The sequence below is a fragment of the Triturus cristatus genome, chromosome 1_1 (genome assembly GCF_964204655.1).
Source record: "Triturus cristatus chromosome 1_1, aTriCri1.1, whole genome shotgun sequence".
Classification (NCBI taxonomy): Eukaryota; Metazoa; Chordata; class Amphibia; order Caudata; family Salamandridae; genus Triturus; species Triturus cristatus.
In genome coordinates, this window is record NC_140579.1 from 350,517,642 (window position 1) to 350,536,591 (window position 18,950).

Sequence of the window (18,950 nt, forward strand, 5' to 3'; positions counted from 1 at the left end):
TCCTGTTATATTTCAACAGGAGCAGCCTGTCAGTTGATGCCTTTGTGTTCTACTGCAGCTTCCCAGAGTCTTCTAAAGAACAACTAGAGTGCTAACAGCCTTACTTATGACAAAAGTATGGCAAACCTGAAGCCATCTTGATTGGAATAAACTGGTAACACTTAAAACATTTAATTTAAAAAGGAACAAAATGATGGGGTTCATTTTGTCATAGAAATTATGGTTAGTGCTGTAGAAAGAAAAATTAGGACATGTTTCAAGTGTGATCTCAAATATCCTCCTGTTATATTTCAACAGGAGCAGCCTGTCAGTTGATGCCTTTGTGCTCCACTGCAGCGTTCCAGAGTGTTCTAAAGAACAACTAGAGCGCTAACAGTCTTACTTATGACACAAATATGGCACACCTGAAGCCATCTTGAATGGAATAAACTGGTAACTCTTAAAACATTTAATTTAAAAAGGAACAAAATGAGGGGGTTCATTTTGTCATAGAAATTATGGTTAGTGCTGTAGAAATAAAAATTAGGACATGTTTTAAGTGAGATCTCAAACATCTTCCTGTTATATTTCAACAGGAGCAGCCTGTCAGTTGATGCCTTTGTGTTCTTCTGCAGCTTCCCAGAGTCTTCTAAAGAACAAATAGAGTGCTAACAGCCTTACTTATGACAAACGTATGGCACACTTGAAGCCATCTTGATTGGAATAAACTGGTAACTCTTAAAACATTTATTTTAAAAAGGAACAAAATGAGGGGGTTCATTTTGTCATATAAATTATGGTTAGTGCTGTAGAAAGGAAAATTAGGACATGTTTTAAGTGAGAGCTCAAATATCTTCCTGTTATATTTGAACAGGAGCAGCCTGTCAGTTGATGCCTTTGTTTTCTACTTCAGCTTCCCAGAGTGTTCTAAAGAACAACTAGAGCACTAACAGCCTTACTTATGACAAAAGTATGGCACACCTGAAGCCATCTTGATTGGAATAAACTGGCAACACATAAAACATTCAATTTAAAAAGGAACTAAATGATGGGGTTCATTTTGTCATAGAAATTATGGTTAGTGCTGTAGAAAGAAAAAATAGGACATGTTTCAAGTGTGATCTCAAATATCTTCCTGTTATATTTCAACAGGAGAAGCCTGTCAGTTGATGCCTTTGTGTTCTACTGCAGCTTCCCAGACTCTTCTAAAGAACAACTAGAGCGCTAACAGCCTTACTTATGACAAAAGTATGGCACACCTGAAGCCATCTTGATTGGAATAAACTGGTAACACTTAAAACATTTAATTTAAAAAGGAACAAAATGATGGGGTTTATTTTGTCATAGAAATTATGGTTAGTGCTGTAGAAAGAAAAATTAGAACATGTTTCAAGTGAGATCTCAAATATCTTCCTGTTATATTTCAACAGGAGCAGCCTGTCAGTTGATGCCTTTGTGTTCTACTGCAGCTTCCCAGAGTCTTCTAAAGAACAACTAGAGCACTAACAGCCTTACTTATGACAAAAGTATGGCACACTTGAAGCCATCTTGATTGGAATAAACTGGTAACTCTTAAAACATTTAATTTAAAAAGGAACAAAATGAGGGGGTTCGTTTTGTCATATAAATTATTGTTAGTGCTGTAGAAATAAAAATTAGGACATGTTTTAAGTGAGATCTCAAACATCTTCCTGTTATATTTCAACAGGAGCAGCCTGTCAGTTGATGCCTTTGTGTTCTTCTGCAGCTTCCCAGAGTCTTCTAAAGAACAAATAGAGTGCTAACAGCCTTACTTATGACAAACGTATGGCACACTTGAAGCCATCTTGATTGGAATAAACTGGTAACTCTTAAAACATTTATTTTAAAAAGGAACAAAATGAGGGGGTTCATTTTGTCATATAAATTATGGTTAGTGCTGTAGAAAAGAAAATTAGGACATGTTTTAAGTGAGAGCTCAAATATCTTCCTGTTATATTTGAACAGGAGCAGCCTGTCAGTTGAGGCCTTTGTTTTCTACTTCAGCTTCCCAGAGTGTTCTAAAGAACAACTAGAGCACTAACAGCCTTACTTATGACAAAAGTATGGCACACCTGAAGCCATCTTGATTGGAATAAACTGGCAACACATAAAACATTCAATTTAAAAAGGAACTAAATGATGGGCTTCATTTTGTCATAGAAATTATGGTTAGTGCTGTAGAAAGAAAAAATAGGACATGTTTCAATTGTGATCTCAATTATCTTCCTGTTATATTTCAACAGGAGAAGCCTGTCAGTAGATGCCTTTGTGTTCTACTGCAGCTTCCCAGACTCTTCTAAAGAACAACTAGAGCGCTAACAGCCTTACTTATGACAAAAGTATGGCACACCTGAAGCCATCTTGATTGGAATAAACTGTTAACACTTAAAACATTTAATTTAAAAAGGAACAAAATGATGGGGTTTATTTTGTCATAGAAATTATGGTTAGTGCTGTAGAAAGAAAAATTAGAACATGTTTCAAGTGAGATCTCAAATATCTTCCTGTTATATTTCAACAGGAGCAGCCTGTCAGTTGATGCCTTTGTGTTCTACTGCAGCTTCCCAGAGTCTTCTAAAGAACAACTAGAGCACTAACAGCCTTACTTATGACAAAAGTATGGCACACCTGAAGCCATCTTGATTGGAATAAACTGGTAAAACTTAAAACATTTAATTTAAAAAGGAACAAAATGATGGGGTTCATTTTGTCATACAAATTATGGGTAGTGCTGTAGAAAGAAAAATTAGGACATGTTTCAAGTGTGATCTCAAATATCCTCCTGTTATATTATAACAGGAGCAGCCTGTAAGTTGATGCCTTTGTGCTCTACTGCAGCGTTCCAGAGTGTTCTAAAGAACAACAAGAGCGCTAACAGTCTTACTTATGACAAAATTATGGCACACCTGAAGCCATCTTGAATGGAATAAACTGGTAACTCTTAAAACATTTAATTTAAAAAGGAACAAAATGAGGGGGTTCATTTTGTCATAGAAATTATGGTTAGTGCTGTAGAAATAAAAATTAGGACATGTTTTAAGTGAGATCTCAAACATCTTCCTGTTATATTTCAACAGGAGCAGCCTGTCAGTTGATGCCTTTGTGTTCTTCTGCAGCTTCCCAGAGTCTTCTAAAGAACAACTAGAGCACTAACAGCCTTACTTTTGACAAACGTATGGCACACTTGAAGCCATCTTGATTGGAATAAACTGGTAACTCTTAAAACATTTAATTTAAAAAGGAACAACATGAAAGGGTTCATTTTGTCATGTAAATTATGGTTAGTGCTGTAGAAAGGAAAATTAGGACATGTTTTAAGTGAGATCTCAAACATCTTCCTGTTATATTTCAACAGGAGCAGCCTGTCAGTTGATGCCTTTGTGTTCTTCTGCAGCTTCCCAGAGTCTTCTAAAGAACAACTAGAGCACTAACAGCCTTACTTTTGACAAACGTATGGCACACTTGAAGCCATCTTGATTGGAATAAACTGGTAACTCTTAAAACATTTAATTTAAAAAGGAACAAAATGAGGGGGTTCGTTTTGTCATATAAATTATGGTTAGTGCTGTAGAAAGGAAAATTAGGACATGTTTTAAGTGAGAGCTCAAATATCTTCCTGTTATATTTGAACAGGAGCAGCCTGTCAGTTGATGCCTTTGTTTTCTACTTCAGCTTCCCAGAGTGTTCTAAAGAACAACTAGAGCACTAACAGCCTTACTTATGACAAAAGTATGGCACACCTGAAGCCATCTTGATTGGAATAAACTTGCAACACATAAAACATTCAATTTAAAAAGGAACTAAATGATGGGCTTCATTTTGTCATAGAAATTATGGTTAGTGCTGTAGAAAGAAAAAATAGGACATGTTTCAAGTGTGATCTCAAATATCTTCCTGTTATATTTCAACAGGAGAAGCCTGTCAGTTGATGCCTTTGTGTTCTACTGCAGCTTCCCAGAGTCTTCTAAAGAACAACTAGAGCGCTAACAGCCTTACTTTTGACAAAAGTATGGCACACCTGAAGCCATCTTGATTGGAATAAACTGGTAACACTTAAACCATTTAATTTAAAAAGGAACAAAATGATGGGGTTCATTTTGTCATAGAAATTATGGTTAGTGCTGTAGAAAGAAAAATTAGAACATGTTTCAAGTGAGATCTCAAATATCTTCCTGTTATATTTCAACAGGAGCAGCCTGTCAGTCGATGCCTTTGTGTTCTACTGCAGCTTCCCACAGTCTTATAAAGAACAACTAGAGCGCTAACAGCCTTACTTATGACAAAAGTATGGCACGCCTGAAGCCATCTTGATTGGAATAAACTGGCAACACATAAAACATTCAATTTAAAAAGGAACTAAATGATGGGCTTCATTTTGTCATAGAAATTATGGTCAGTGCTGTAGAAAGAAAAAATAGGACATGTTTCAAGTGTGATCTCAAATATCTTCCTGTTATATTTCAACAGGAGCAGCCTGTCAGTTGATGCCTTTGTGCTCTACTGCAGCGTTCCAGAGTGTTCTAAAGAACAACTAGAGCACTAACAGCCTTACTTATGACAAAATTCTGGCACACTTGAAGCCATCTTGATTGGAATAAACTGGTAACTCTTAAAACATTTAATTTAAAAAGGAACTAAATGATGGGGTTCATTTTGTCATAGAAATTATGGTTAGTGCTGTAGAAAGAAAAAATAGGACATGTTTCAAGTGTGATCTCAAATATCTTCCTGTTATATTTCAACAGGAGCAGCCTGTCAGTTGATGCCTTTGTGCTCTACTGCAGCGTTCCAGAGTGTTCTAAAGAACAACTAGAGCGCTAACAGTCTTACTTATGACAAAATTATGGCACACCAGAAGCCATCTTGATTGGAATAAACTGGTAACTCTTAAAACATTTAATTTAAAAAGGAACAAAATGAGGGGGTTCATTTTGTCATAGAAATTATGGTTAGTGCTGTAGAAATAAACATTAGGACATGTTTTAAGTGAGAGCACAAACATCTTCCTGTTATATTTCAACAGGAGCAGCCTGTCAGTTGATGCCTTTGTGTTCTACTGCAGCTTCCCAGAGTCTTCTAAAGAACAACTAGAGCGCTAACAGCCTTACTTATGACAAAAGTATGGCACACCTGAAGCCATCTTGATTGGAATAAACTGGTAACACTTAAAACATTTAATTTAAAAAGGAACACAATGATGGGGTTCATTTTGTCATAGAAATGATGGTTAGTGCTGTAGAAAGAAAAATTAGGACATGTTTCAAGTGTGATCTCAAATATCTTCCTGTTATATTTCAACAGGAGCAGCCTGTCAGTTGATGCCTTTGTGTTCTACTTCAGCTTCCCAGAGTCTTCTAAAAAACAACTAGAGCGCTTACAGCCTTACTTATGACAAAAGTATGGCACACCTGAAGCCATCTTGATTGGAATAAACTGGTAACACTTAAAACATTTAATTTAAAAAGGAACAAAATGATGGGGTTCATTTTGTCATAGAAATTATGGTTAGTGCTGTAGAAAGAAAAATTAGGACATGTTTCAAGTGTGATCTCAAATATCCTCCTGTTATATTTCAACAGGAGCAGCCTGTCAGTTGATGCCTTTGTGCTCTACTGCAGCGTTCCAGAGTGTTCTAAAGAACAACTAGAGCGCTAACAGTCTTACTTATGACAAAATTATGGCACACCTGAAGCCATCTTGAATGGAATAAACAGGGAACTCTTAAAACATTTAATTTAAAAAGGAACAAAATGAGGGGGTTTATTTTGTCATAGAAATTATGGTTAGTGCTGTAGAAATAAAAATAAGGACATGTTTTAAGTGAGATCTCAAACATCTTCCTGTTATATTTCAACAGGAGCAGCCTGTCAGTTGATGCCTTTGTGTTCTACTGCAGCTTCCCAGAGTCTTCTAAAGAACAACTAGAGCACTAACAGCCTTACTTATGACAAACGTATGGCACACTTGAAGCCATCTTGATTGGAATAAACTGGTAACTCTTAAAACATTTAATTTAAAAAGGAACAAAATGAAAGGGTTCATTTTGTCATATAAATTATGGTTAGTGCTGTAGAAAGGAAAATTAGGACATGTTTTAAGTGAGAGCTCAAATATCTTCCTGTTATATTTGAACAGGAGCAGCCTGTCAGTTGATGCCTTTGTTTTCTACTTCAGCTTCCCAGAGTGTTCTAATGAACAACTAGAGCACTAACAGCCTTACTTATGACAAAAGTATGGCACACCTGAAGCCATCTTGATTGGAATAAACTGGCAACACATAAAACATTCAATTTAAAAAGGAACTAAGTGATGGGGTTCATTTTGTCATAGGAATTATGGTTAGTGCTGTAGAAAGAAAAAATAGGACATGTTTCAAGTGTGATCTAAAATATCTTCCTGTTATATTTCAACAGGAGCAGCCTGTCAGTTGATGCCTTTGTGTTCTACTGCAGCTTCCCAGAGTCTTCTAAAGAACAACTAGAGTGCTAACAGCCTTGCTTATGACAAAAGTATGGCACACCTGAAGCCATCTTGATTGGAATAAACTGGTAACTCTTAAAACATTTAATTTAAAAAGGAACAAAATGAGGGGGTTCATTTTGTCATAGAAATTATGGTTAGTGCTATAGAAATAAAAATTAGGACATGTTTTAAGTGAGATCTCAAACATCTTCCTGTTATATTTCAACAGGAGCAGCCTGTCAGTTGATGCCTTTGTGTTCTTCTGCAGCTTCCCAGAGTCTTCTAAAGAACAAATAGAGTGCTAACAGCCTTACTTATGACAAACGTATGGCACACTTGAAGCCATCTTGATTGGAATAAACTGGTAACTCTTAAAACATTTATTTTAAAAAGGAACAAAATGAGGGGGTTCATTTTGTCATATAAATTATGGTTAGTGCTGTAGAAAAGAAAATTAGGACATGTTTTAAGTGAGAGCTCAAATATCTTCCTGTTATATTTGAACAGGAGCAGCCTGTCAGTTGAGGCCTTTGTTTTCTACTTCAGCTTCCCAGAGTGTTCTAAAGAACAACTAGAGCACTAACAGCCTTACTTATGACAAAAGTATGGCACACCTGAAGCCATCTTGATTGGAATAAACTGGCAACACATAAAACATTCAATTTAAAAAGGAACTAAATGATGGGCTTCATTTTGTCATAGAAATTATGGTTAGTGCTGTAGAAAGAAAAAATAGGACATGTTTCAAGTGTGATCTCAAATATCTTCCTGTTATATTTCAACAGGAGAAGCCTGTCAGTTGATGCCTTTGTGTTCTACTGCAGCTTCCCAGACTCTTCTAAAGAACAACTAGAGCGCTAACAGCCTTACTTATGACAAAAGTATGGCACACCTGAAGCCATCTTGATTGGAATAAACTGTTAACACTTAAAACATTTAATTTAAAAAGGAACAAAATGATGGGGTTTATTTTGTCATAGAAATTATGGTTAGTGCTGTAGAAAGAAAAATTAGAACATGTTTCAAGTGAGATCTCAAATATCTTCCTGTTATATTTCAACAGGAGCAGCCTGTCAGTTGATGCCTTTGTGTTCTACTGCAGCTTCCCAGAGTCTTCTAAAGAACAACTAGAGCACTAACAGCCTTACTTATGACAAAAGTATGGCACACCTGAAGCCATCTTGATTGGAATAAACTGGTAAAACTTAAAACATTTAATTTAAAAAGGAACAAAATGATGGGGTTCATTTTGTCATACAAATTATGGGTAGTGCTGTAGAAAGAAAAATTAGGACATGTTTCAAGTGTGATCTCAAATATCCTCCTGTTATATTATAACAGGAGCAGCCTGTAAGTTGATGCCTTTGTGCTCTACTGCAGCGTTCCAGAGTGTTCTAAAGAACAACTAGAGCGCTAACAGTCTTACTTATGACAAAATTATGGCACACCTGAAGCCATCTTGAATGGAATAAACTGGTAACTCTTAAAACATTTAATTTAAAAAGGAACAAAATGAGGGGGTTCATTTTGTCATAGAAATTATGGTTAGTGCTGTAGAAATAAAAATTAGGACATGTTTTAAGTGAGATCTCAAACATCTTCCTGTTATATTTCAACAGGAGCAGCCTGTCAGTTGATGCCTTTGTGTTCTTCTGCAGCTTCCCAGAGTCTTCTAAAGAACAACTAGAGCACTAACAGCCTTACTTTTGACAAACGTATGGCACACTTGAAGCCATCTTGATTGGAATAAACTGGTAACTCCTAAAACATTTAATTTAAAAAGGAACAACATGAAAGGGTTCATTTTGTCATGTAAATTATGGTTAGTGCTGTAGAAATGAAAATTAGGACATGTTTTAAGTGAGATCTCAAACATCTTCCTGTTATATTTCAACAGGAGCAGCCTGTCAGTTGATGCCTTTGTGTTCTTCTGCAGCTTCCCAGAGTCTTCTAAAGAACAACTAGAGCACTAACAGCCTTACTTTTGACAAACGTATGGCACACTTGAAGCCATCTTGATTGGAATAAACTGGTAACTCTTAAAACATTTAATTTAAAAAGGAACAAAATGAGGGGGTTCGTTTTGTCATATAAATTATGGTTAGTGCTGTAGAAAGGAAAATTAGGACATGTTTTAAGTGAGAGCTCAAATATCTTCCTGTTATATTTGAACAGGAGCAGCCTGTCAGTTGATGCCTTTGTTTTCTACTTCAGCTTCCCAGAGTGTTCTAAAGAACAACTAGAGCACTAACAGCCTTACTTATGACAAAAGTATGGCACACCTGAAGCCATCTTGATTGGAATAAACTTGCAACACATAAAACATTCAATTTAAAAAGGAACTAAATGATGGGCTTCATTTTGTCATAGAAATTATGGTTAGTGCTGTAGAAAGAAAAAATAGGACATGTTTCAAGTGTGATCTCAAATATCTTCCTGTTATATTTCAACAGGAGAAGCCTGTCAGTTGATGCCTTTGTGTTCTACTGCAGCTTCCCAGAGTCTTCTAAAGAACAACTAGAGCGCTAACAGCCTTACTTTTGACAAAAGTATGGCACACCTGAAGCCATCTTGATTGGAATAAACTGGTGACACTTAAACCATTTAATTTAAAAAGGAACAAAATGATGGGGTTCATTTTGTCATAGAAATTATGGTTAGTGCTGTAGAAAGAAAAATTAGAACATGTTTCAAGTGAGATCTCAAATATCTTCCTGTTATATTTCAACAGGAGCAGCCTGTCAGTTGATGCCTTTGTGTTCTACTGCAGCTTCCCACAGTCTTATAAAGAACAACTAGAGCGCTAACAGCCTTACTTATGACAAAAGTATGGCACGCCTGAAGCCATCTTGATTGGAATAAACTGGCAACACATAAAACATTCAATTTAAAAAGGAACTAAATGATGGGCTTCATTTTGTCATAGAAATTATGGTCAGTGCTGTAGAAAGAAAAAATAGGACATGTTTCAAGTGTGATCTCAAATATCTTCCTGTTATATTTCAACAGGAGCAGCCTGTCAGTTGATGCCTTTTTGCTCTACTGCAGCGTTCCAGAGTGTTCTAAAGAACAACTAGAGCACTAACAGCCTTACTTATGACAAAATTCTGGCACACTTGAAGCCATCTTGATTGGAATAAACTGGTAACTCTTAAAACATTTAATTTAAAAAGGAACTAAATGATGGGGTTCATTTTGTCATAGAAATTATGGTTAGTGCTGTAGAAAGAAAAAATAGGACATGTTTCAAGTGTGATCTCAAATATCTTCCTGTTATATTTCAACAGGAGCAGCCTGTCAGTTGATGCCTTTGTGCTCTACTGCAGCGTTCCAGAGTGTTCTAAAGAACAACTAGAGCGCTAACAGTCTTACTTATGACAAAATTATGGCACACCAGAAGCCATCTTGATTGGAATAAACTGGTAACTCTTAAAACATTTAATTTAAAAAGGAACAAAATGAGGGGGTTCATTTTGTCATAGAAATTATGGTTAGTGCTGTAGAAATAAACATTAGGACATGTTTTAAGTGAGAGCACAAACATCTTCCTGTTATATTTCAACAGGAGCAGCCTGTCAGTTGATGCCTTTGTGTTCTACTGCAGCTTCCCAGAGTCTTCTAAAGAACAACTAGAGCGCTAACAGCCTTACTTATGACAAAAGTATGGCACACCTGAAGCCATCTAGATTGGAATAAACTGGTAACACTTAAAACATTTAATTTAAAAAGGAACACAATGATGGGGTTCATTTTGTCATAGAAATGATGGTTAGTGCTGTAGAAAGAAAAATTAGGACATGTTTCAAGTGTGATCTCAAATATCTTCCTGTTATATTTCAACAGGAACAGCGTGTCAGTTGATGCCTTTGTGTTCTACTGCAGCTTCCCAGAGTCTTCTAAAGAACAACTAGAGCGCTAACAGCCTTACTTATGACAAAAGTATGGCACACCTGAAGCCATCTTGATTGGAATAAACTGGCAACACATAAAACATTCAATTTAAAAAGGAACTAAATGATGGGGTTCATTTTGTCATAGAAATTATGGTTAGTGCTGTAGAAAGAAAAAATAGGACATGTTTCAAGTGTGATCTCAAATATCTTCCTGTTATATTTCAACAGGAGAAGCCTGTCAGTTGATGCCTTTGTGTTCTACTGCAGCTTCCCAGACTCTTCTAAAGAACAACTAGAGCGCTAACAGCCTTACTTATGACAAAAGTATGGCACACCTGAAGCCATCTTGATTGGAATAAACTGTTAACACTTAAAACATTTAATTTAAAAAGGAACAAAATGATGGGGTTTATTTTGTCATAGAAATTATGGTTAGTGCTGTAGAAAGAAAAATTAGAACATGTTTCAAGTGAGATCTCAAATATCTTCCTGTTATATTTCAACAGGAGCAGCCTGTCAGTTGATGCCTTTGTGTTCTACTGCAGCTTCCCAGAGTCTTCTAAAGAACAACTAGAGCACTAACAGCCTTACTTATGACAAAAGTATGGCACACCTGAAGCCATCTTGATTGGAATAAACTGGTAAAACTTAAAACATTTAATTTAAAAAGGAACAAAATGATGGGGTTCATTTTGTCATACAAATTATGGGTAGTGCTGTAGAAAGAAAAATTAGGACATGTTTCAAGTGTGATCTCAAATATCCTCCTGTTATATTATAACAGGAGCAGCCTGTAAGTTGATGCCTTTGTGCTCTACTGCAGCGTTCCAGAGTGTTCTAAAGAACAACTAGAGCGCTAACAGTCTTACTTATGACAAAATTATGGCACACCTGAAGCCATCTTGAATGGAATAAACTGGTAACTCTTAAAACATTTAATTTAAAAAGGAACAAAATGAGGGGGTTCATTTTGTCATAGAAATTATGGTTAGTGCTGTAGAAATAAAAATTAGGACATGTTTTAAGTGAGATCTCAAACATCTTCCTGTTATATTTCAACAGGAGCAGCCTGTCAGTTGATGCCTTTGTGTTCTTCTGCAGCTTCCCAGAGTCTTCTAAAGAACAACTAGAGCACTAACAGCCTTACTTTTGACAAACGTATGGCACACTTGAAGCCATCTTGATTGGAATAAACTGGTAACTCCTAAAACATTTAATTTAAAAAGGAACAACATGAAAGGGTTCATTTTGTCATGTAAATTATGGTTAGTGCTGTAGAAAGGAAAATTAGGACATGTTTTAAGTGAGATCTCAAACATCTTCCTGTTATATTTCAACAGGAGCAGCCTGTCAGTTGATGCCTTTGTGTTCTTCTGCAGCTTCCCAGAGTGTTCTAAAGAACAACTAGAGCACTAACAGCCTTACTTTTGACAAACGTATGGCACACTTGAAGCTATCTTGATTGGAATAAACTGGTAACTCTTAAAACATTTAATTTAAAAAGGAACAAAATGAGGGGGTTCATTTTGTCATATAAATTATGGTTAGTGCTGTAGAAAGGAAAATTAGGACATGTTTTAAGTGAGAGCTCAAATATCTTCCTGTTATATTTGAACAGGAGCAGCCTGTCAGTTGATGCCTTTGTTTTCTACTTCAGCTTCCCAGAGTGTTCTAAAGAACAACTAGAGCACTAACAGCCTTACTTATGACAAAAGTATGGCACACCTGAAGCCATCTTGATTGGAATAAACTGGTAACTCCTAAAACATTTAATTTAAAAAGGAACAACATGAAAGGGTTCATTTTGTCATGTAAATTATGGTTAGTGCTGTAGAAAGGAAAATTAGGACATGTTTTAAGTGAGATCTCAAACATCTTCCTGTTATATTTCAACAGGAGCAGCCTGTCAGTTGATGCCTTTGTGTTCTTCTGCAGCTTCCCAGAGTCTTCTAAAGAACAACTAGAGCACTAACAGCCTTACTTTTGACAAACGTATGGCACACTTGAAGCCATCTTGATTGGAATAAACTGGTAACTCTTAAAACATTTAATTTAAAAAGGAACAAAATGAGGGGGTTCGTTTTGTCATATAAATTATGGTTAGTGCTGTAGAAAGGAAAATTAGGACATGTTTTAAGTGAGAGCTCAAATATCTTCCTGTTATATTTGAACAGGAGCAGCCTGTCAGTTGATGCCTTTGTTTTCTACTTCAGCTTCCCAGAGTGTTCTAAAGAACAACTAGAGCACTAACAGCCTTACTTATGACAAAAGTATGGCACACCTGAAGCCATCTTGATTGGAATAAACTTGCAACACATAAAACATTCAATTTAAAAAGGAACTAAATGATGGGCTTCATTTTGTCATAGAAATTATGGTTAGTGCTGTAGAAAGAAAAAATAGGACATGTTTCAAGTGTGATCTCAAATATCTTCCTGTTATATTTCAACAGGAGAAGCCTGTCAGTTGATGCCTTTGTGTTCTACTGCAGCTTCCCAGAGTCTTCTAAAGAACAACTAGAGCGCTAACAGCCTTACTTTTGACAAAAGTATGGCACACCTGAAGCCATCTTGATTGGAATAAACTGGTGACACTTAAACCATTTAATTTAAAAAGGAACAAAATGATGGGGTTCATTTTGTCATAGAAATTATGGTTAGTGCTGTAGAAAGAAAAATTAGAACATGTTTCAAGTGAGATCTCAAATATCTTCCTGTTATATTTCAACAGGAGCAGCCTGTCAGTTGATGCCTTTGTGTTCTACTGCAGCTTCCCACAGTCTTATAAAGAACAACTAGAGCGCTAACAGCCTTACTTATGACAAAAGTATGGCACGCCTGAAGCCATCTTGATTGGAATAAACTGGCAACACATAAAACATTCAATTTAAAAAGGAACTAAATGATGGGCTTCATTTTGTCATAGAAATTATGGTCAGTGCTGTAGAAAGAAAAAATAGGACATGTTTCAAGTGTGATCTCAAATATCTTCCTGTTATATTTCAACAGGAGCAGCCTGTCAGTTGATGCCTTTTTGCTCTACTGCAGCGTTCCAGAGTGTTCTAAAGAAAAACTAGAGCACTAACAGCCTTACTTATGACAAAATTCTGGCACACTTGAAGCCATCTTGATTGGAATAAACTGGTAACTCTTAAAACATTTAATTTAAAAAGGAACTAAATGATGGGGTTCATTTTGTCATAGAAATTATGGTTAGTGCTGTAGAAAGAAAAAATAGGACATGTTTCAAGTGTGATCTCAAATATCTTCCTGTTATATTTCAACAGGAGCAGCCTGTCAGTTGATGCCTTTGTGCTCTACTGCAGCGTTCCAGAGTGTTCTAAAGAACAACTAGAGCGCTAACAGTCTTACTTATGACAAAATTATGGCACACCAGAAGCCATCTTGATTGGAATAAACTGGTAACTCTTAAAACATTTAATTTAAAAAGGAACAAAATGAGGGGGTTCATTTTGTCATAGAAATTATGGTTAGTGCTGTAGAAATAAACATTAGGACATGTTTTAAGTGAGAGCACAAACATCTTCCTGTTATATTTCAACAGGAGCAGCCTGTCAGTTGATGCCTTTGTGTTCTACTGCAGCTTCCCAGAGTCTTCTAAAGAACAACTAGAGCGCTAACAGCCTTACTTATGACAAAAGTATGGCACACCTGAAGCCATCTTGATTGGAATAAACTGGTAACACTTAAAACATTTAATTTAAAAAGGAACACAATGATGGGGTTCATTTTGTCATAGAAATGATGGTTAGTGCTGTAGAAAGAAAAATTAGGACATGTTTCAAGTGTGATCTCAAATATCTTCCTGTTATATTTCAACAGGAACAGCGTGTCAGTTGATGCCTTTGTGTTCTACTGCAGCTTCCCAGAGTCTTCTAAAGAACAACTAGAGCGCTAACAGCCTTACTTATGACAAAAGTATGGCACACCTGAAGCCATCTTGATTGGAATAAACTGGCAACACATAAAACATTCAATTTAAAAAGGAACTAAATGATGGGGTTCATTTTGTCATAGAAATTATGGTTAGTGCTGTAGAAAGAAAAAATAGGACATGTTTCAAGTGTGATCTAAAATATCTTCCTGTTATATTTCAACAGGAGCAGCCTGTCAGTTGATGCCTTTGTGTTCTACTGCAGCTTCCCAGAGTCTTCTAAAGAACAACTAGAGTGCTAACAGCCTTACTTATGACAAAAGTATGGCAAACCTGAAGCCATCTTGATTGGAATAAACTGGTAACACTTAAAACATTTAATTTAAAAAGGAACAAAATGATGGGGTTCATTTTGTCATAGAAATTATGGTTAGTGCTGTAGAAAGAAAAATTAGGACATGTTTCAAGTGTGATCTCAAATATCCTCCTGTTATATTTCAACAGGAGCAGCCTGTCAGTTGATGCCTTTGTGCTCCACTGCAGCGTTCCAGAGTGTTCTAAAGAACAACTAGAGCGCTAACAGTCTTACTTATGACACAAATATGGCACACCTGAAGCCATCTTGAATGGAATAAACTGGTAACTCTTAAAACATTTAATTTAAAAAGGAACAAAATGAGGGGGTTCATTTTGTCATAGAAATTATGGTTAGTGCTGTAGAAATAAAAATTAGGACATGTTTTAAGTGAGATCTCAAACATCTTCCTGTTATATTTCAACAGGAGCAGCCTGTCAGTTGATGCCTTTGTGTTCTTCTGCAGCTTCCCAGAGTCTTCTAAAGAACAAATAGAGTGCTAACAGCCTTACTTATGACAAACGTATGGCACACTTGAAGCCATCTTGATTGGAATAAACTGGTAACTCTTAAAACATTTATTTTAAAAAGGAACAAAATGAGGGGGTTCATTTTGTCATATAAATTATGGTTAGTGCTGTAGAAAGGAAAATTAGGACATGTTTTAAGTGAGAGCTCAAATATCTTCCTGTTATATTTGAACAGGAGCAGCCTGTCAGTTGATGCCTTTGTTTTCTACTTCAGCTTCCCAGAGTGTTCTAAAGAACAACTAGAGCACTAACAGCCTTACTTATGACAAAAGTATGGCACACCTGAAGCCATCTTGATTGGAATAAACTGGCAACACATAAAACATTCAATTTAAAAAGGAACTAAATGATGGGGTTCATTTTGTCATAGAAATTATGGTTAGTGCTGTAGAAAGAAAAAATAGGACATGTTTCAAGTGTGATCTCAAATATCTTCCTGTTATATTTCAACAGGAGAAGCCTGTCAGTTGATGCCTTTGTGTTCTACTGCAGCTTCCCAGACTCTTCTAAAGAACAACTAGAGCGCTAACAGCCTTACTTATGACAAAAGTATGGCACACCTGAAGCCATCTTGATTGGAATAAACTGGTAACACTTAAAACATTTAATTTAAAAAGGAACAAAATGATGGGGTTTATTTTGTCATAGAAATTATGGTTAGTGCTGTAGAAAGAAAAATTAGAACATGTTTCAAGTGAGATCTCAAATATCTTCCTGTTATATTTCAACAGGAGCAGCCTGTCAGTTGATGCCTTTGTGTTCTACTGCAGCTTCCCAGAGTCTTCTAAAGAACAACTAGAGCACTAACAGCCTTACTTATGACAAAAGTATGGCACACTTGAAGCCATCTTGATTGGAATAAACTGGTAACTCTTAAAACATTTAATTTAAAAAGGAACAAAATGAGGGGGTTCGTTTTGTCATATAAATTATTGTTAGTGCTGTAGAAAGGAAAATTAGGACATGTTTTAAGTGAGAGCTCAAATATCTTCCTGTTATATTTGAACAGGAGCAGCCTGTCAGTTGATGCCTTTGTTTTCTACTTCAGCTTCCCAGAGTGTTCTAAAGAACAACTAGAGCACTAACAGCCTTACTTATGACAAAAGTATGGCACACCTGAAGCCATCTTGATTGGAATAAACTTGCAACACATAAAACATTCAATTTAAAAAGGAACTAAATGATGGGCTTCATTTTGTCATAGAAATTATGGTTAGTGCTGTAGAAAGAAAAAATAGGACATGTTTCAAGTGTGATCTCAAATATCTTCCTGTTATATTTCAACAGGAGAAGCCTGTCAGTTGATGCCTTTGTGTTCTACTGCAGCTTCCCAGAGTCTTCTAAAGAACAACTAGAGCGCTAACAGCCTTACTTTTGACAAAAGTATGGCACACCTGAAGCCATCTTGATTGGAATAAACTGGTAACACTTATACCATTTAATTTAAAAAGGAACAAAATGATGGGGTTCATTTTGTCATAGAAATTATGGTTAGTGCTGTAGAAAGAAAAATTAGAACATGTTTCAAGTGAGATCTTAAATATCTTCCTGTTATATTTCAACAGGAGCAGCCTGTCAGTTGATGCCTTTGTGTTCTACTGCAGCTTCCCACAGTCTTATAAAGAACAACTAGAGCGCTAACAGCCTTACTTATGACAAAAGTATGGCACACCTGAAGCCATCTTGATTGGAATAAACTGGCAACACATAAAACATTCAATTTAAAAAGGAACTAAATGATGGGGTTCATTTTGTCATAGAAATTATGGTTAGTGCTGTAGAAAGAAAAAATAGGACATGTTTCAAGTGTGATCTCAAATATCTTCCTGTTATATTTCAACAGGAGCAGCCTGTCAGTTGATGCCTTTGTGCTCTACTGCAGCGTTCCAGAGTGTTCTAAAGAACAACTAGAGCGCTAAAAGTCTTACTTATGACAAAATTATGGCACACCAGAAGCCATCTTGATTGGAATAAACTGGTAACTCTTAAAACATTTAATTTAAAAATGAACAAAATGAGGGGGTTCATTTTGTTATAGAAATTATGGTTAGTGCTGTAGAAATAAACATTAGGACATGTTTTAAGTGAGAGCTCAAACATCTTCCTGTTATATTTCAACAGGAGCAGCCTGTCAGTTGATGCCTTTGTGTTCTACTGCAGCTTCCCAGAGTCTTCTAAAGAACAACTAGAGCGCTAACAGCCTTACTTATGACAAAAGTATGGCACACCTGAAGCCATCTTGATTGGAATAAACTGGCAACACATAAAACATTCAATTTAAAAAGGAACAAAATGATGGGGTTCATTTTGTCATAGAAATTATGGTTAGTGCTGTAGCAGAAAAAATAGGACATGTTTCAAGTGTGATCTCAAATATCTTCCTGTTATATTTCAACAGGAGCAGCCTGTCAGTTGATGCCTTTGTGTTCTACTGCAGCTTCCCAGAGTCTTCTAAAGAACAACTAGAGCGCTAACAGCCTTACTTATGACAAAAGTATGGCACACCTGAAGCCATCTTGATTGGAATAAACTGGTAACACTTAAAACATTTAATTTAAAAAGGAACAAAATGATGGGGTTCATTTTGTCATAGAAATTATGGTTAGTGCTGTAGAAAGAAAAATTAGGACATGTTTCAAGTGTGATCTCAAATATCCTCCTGTTATATTTCAACAGGAGTAGCCTGTCAGTTGATGCCTTTGTGCTCTACTGCAGCGTTCCAGAGTGTTCTAAAGAACAACTAGAGCGCTAACAGTCTTACTTATGACAAAATTATGGCACACCTGAAGCCATCTTGAATGGAATAAACTGGGAACTCTGAAAACATTTAATTTAAAAAGGAACAAAATGAGGGGGTTTATTTTGTCATAGAAATTATGGTTAGTGCTGTAGAAATAAAAATAAGGACATGTTTTAAGTGAGATCTCAAACATCTTCCTGTTATATTTCAACAGGAGCAGCCTGTCAGTTGATGCCTTTGTGTTCTACTGCAGCTTCCCAGAGTCTTCTAAAGAACAACTAGAGCACTAACAGCCTTACTTATGACAAACGTATGGCACACTTGAAGCCATCTTGATTGGAATAAACTGGTAACTCTTAAAACATTTAATTTAAAAAGGAACAAAATGAGGGGGTTCATTTTGTCATATAAATTATGGTTAGTGCTGTAGAAAGGAAAATTAGGACATGTTTTAAGTGAGCGCTCAAATATCTTCCTGTTATATTTGAACAGGAGCAGCCTGTCAGTTGATGCCTTTGTTTTCTACTTCAGCTTCCCAGAGTGTTCTAAAGAACAACTAGAGCACTAACAGCCTTACTTATGACAAAAGTATGGCACACCTGAAGCCATCTTGATTGGAATAAACTGGCAACACATAAAACATTCAATTTAAAAAGGAACTAAATGATGGGGTTCATTTTGTCATAGAAATTATGGTTAGTGCTGTAGAAAGAAAAAATAGGACATGTTTCAAGTGTGATCTCAAATATCTTCTTGTTATATTTCAACAGGAGAAGCCTGTCAGTTGATGCCTTTGTGTTCTACTGCAGCTTCCCAGACTCTTCTAAAGAACAACTAGAGCGCTAACAGCCTTACTTATGACAAAAGTATGGCACACCTGAAGCCATCTTGATTGGAATAAACTGGTAACACTTAAAACATTTAATTTAAAAAGGAACAAAATGATGGGGTTCATTTTGTCATAGAAATTATGGTTAGTGCTGTAGAAAGAAAAATTAGAACATGTTTCAAGTGAGATCTCAAATATCTTCCTGTTATATTTCAACAGGAGCAGCCTGTCAGTTGATGCCTTTGTG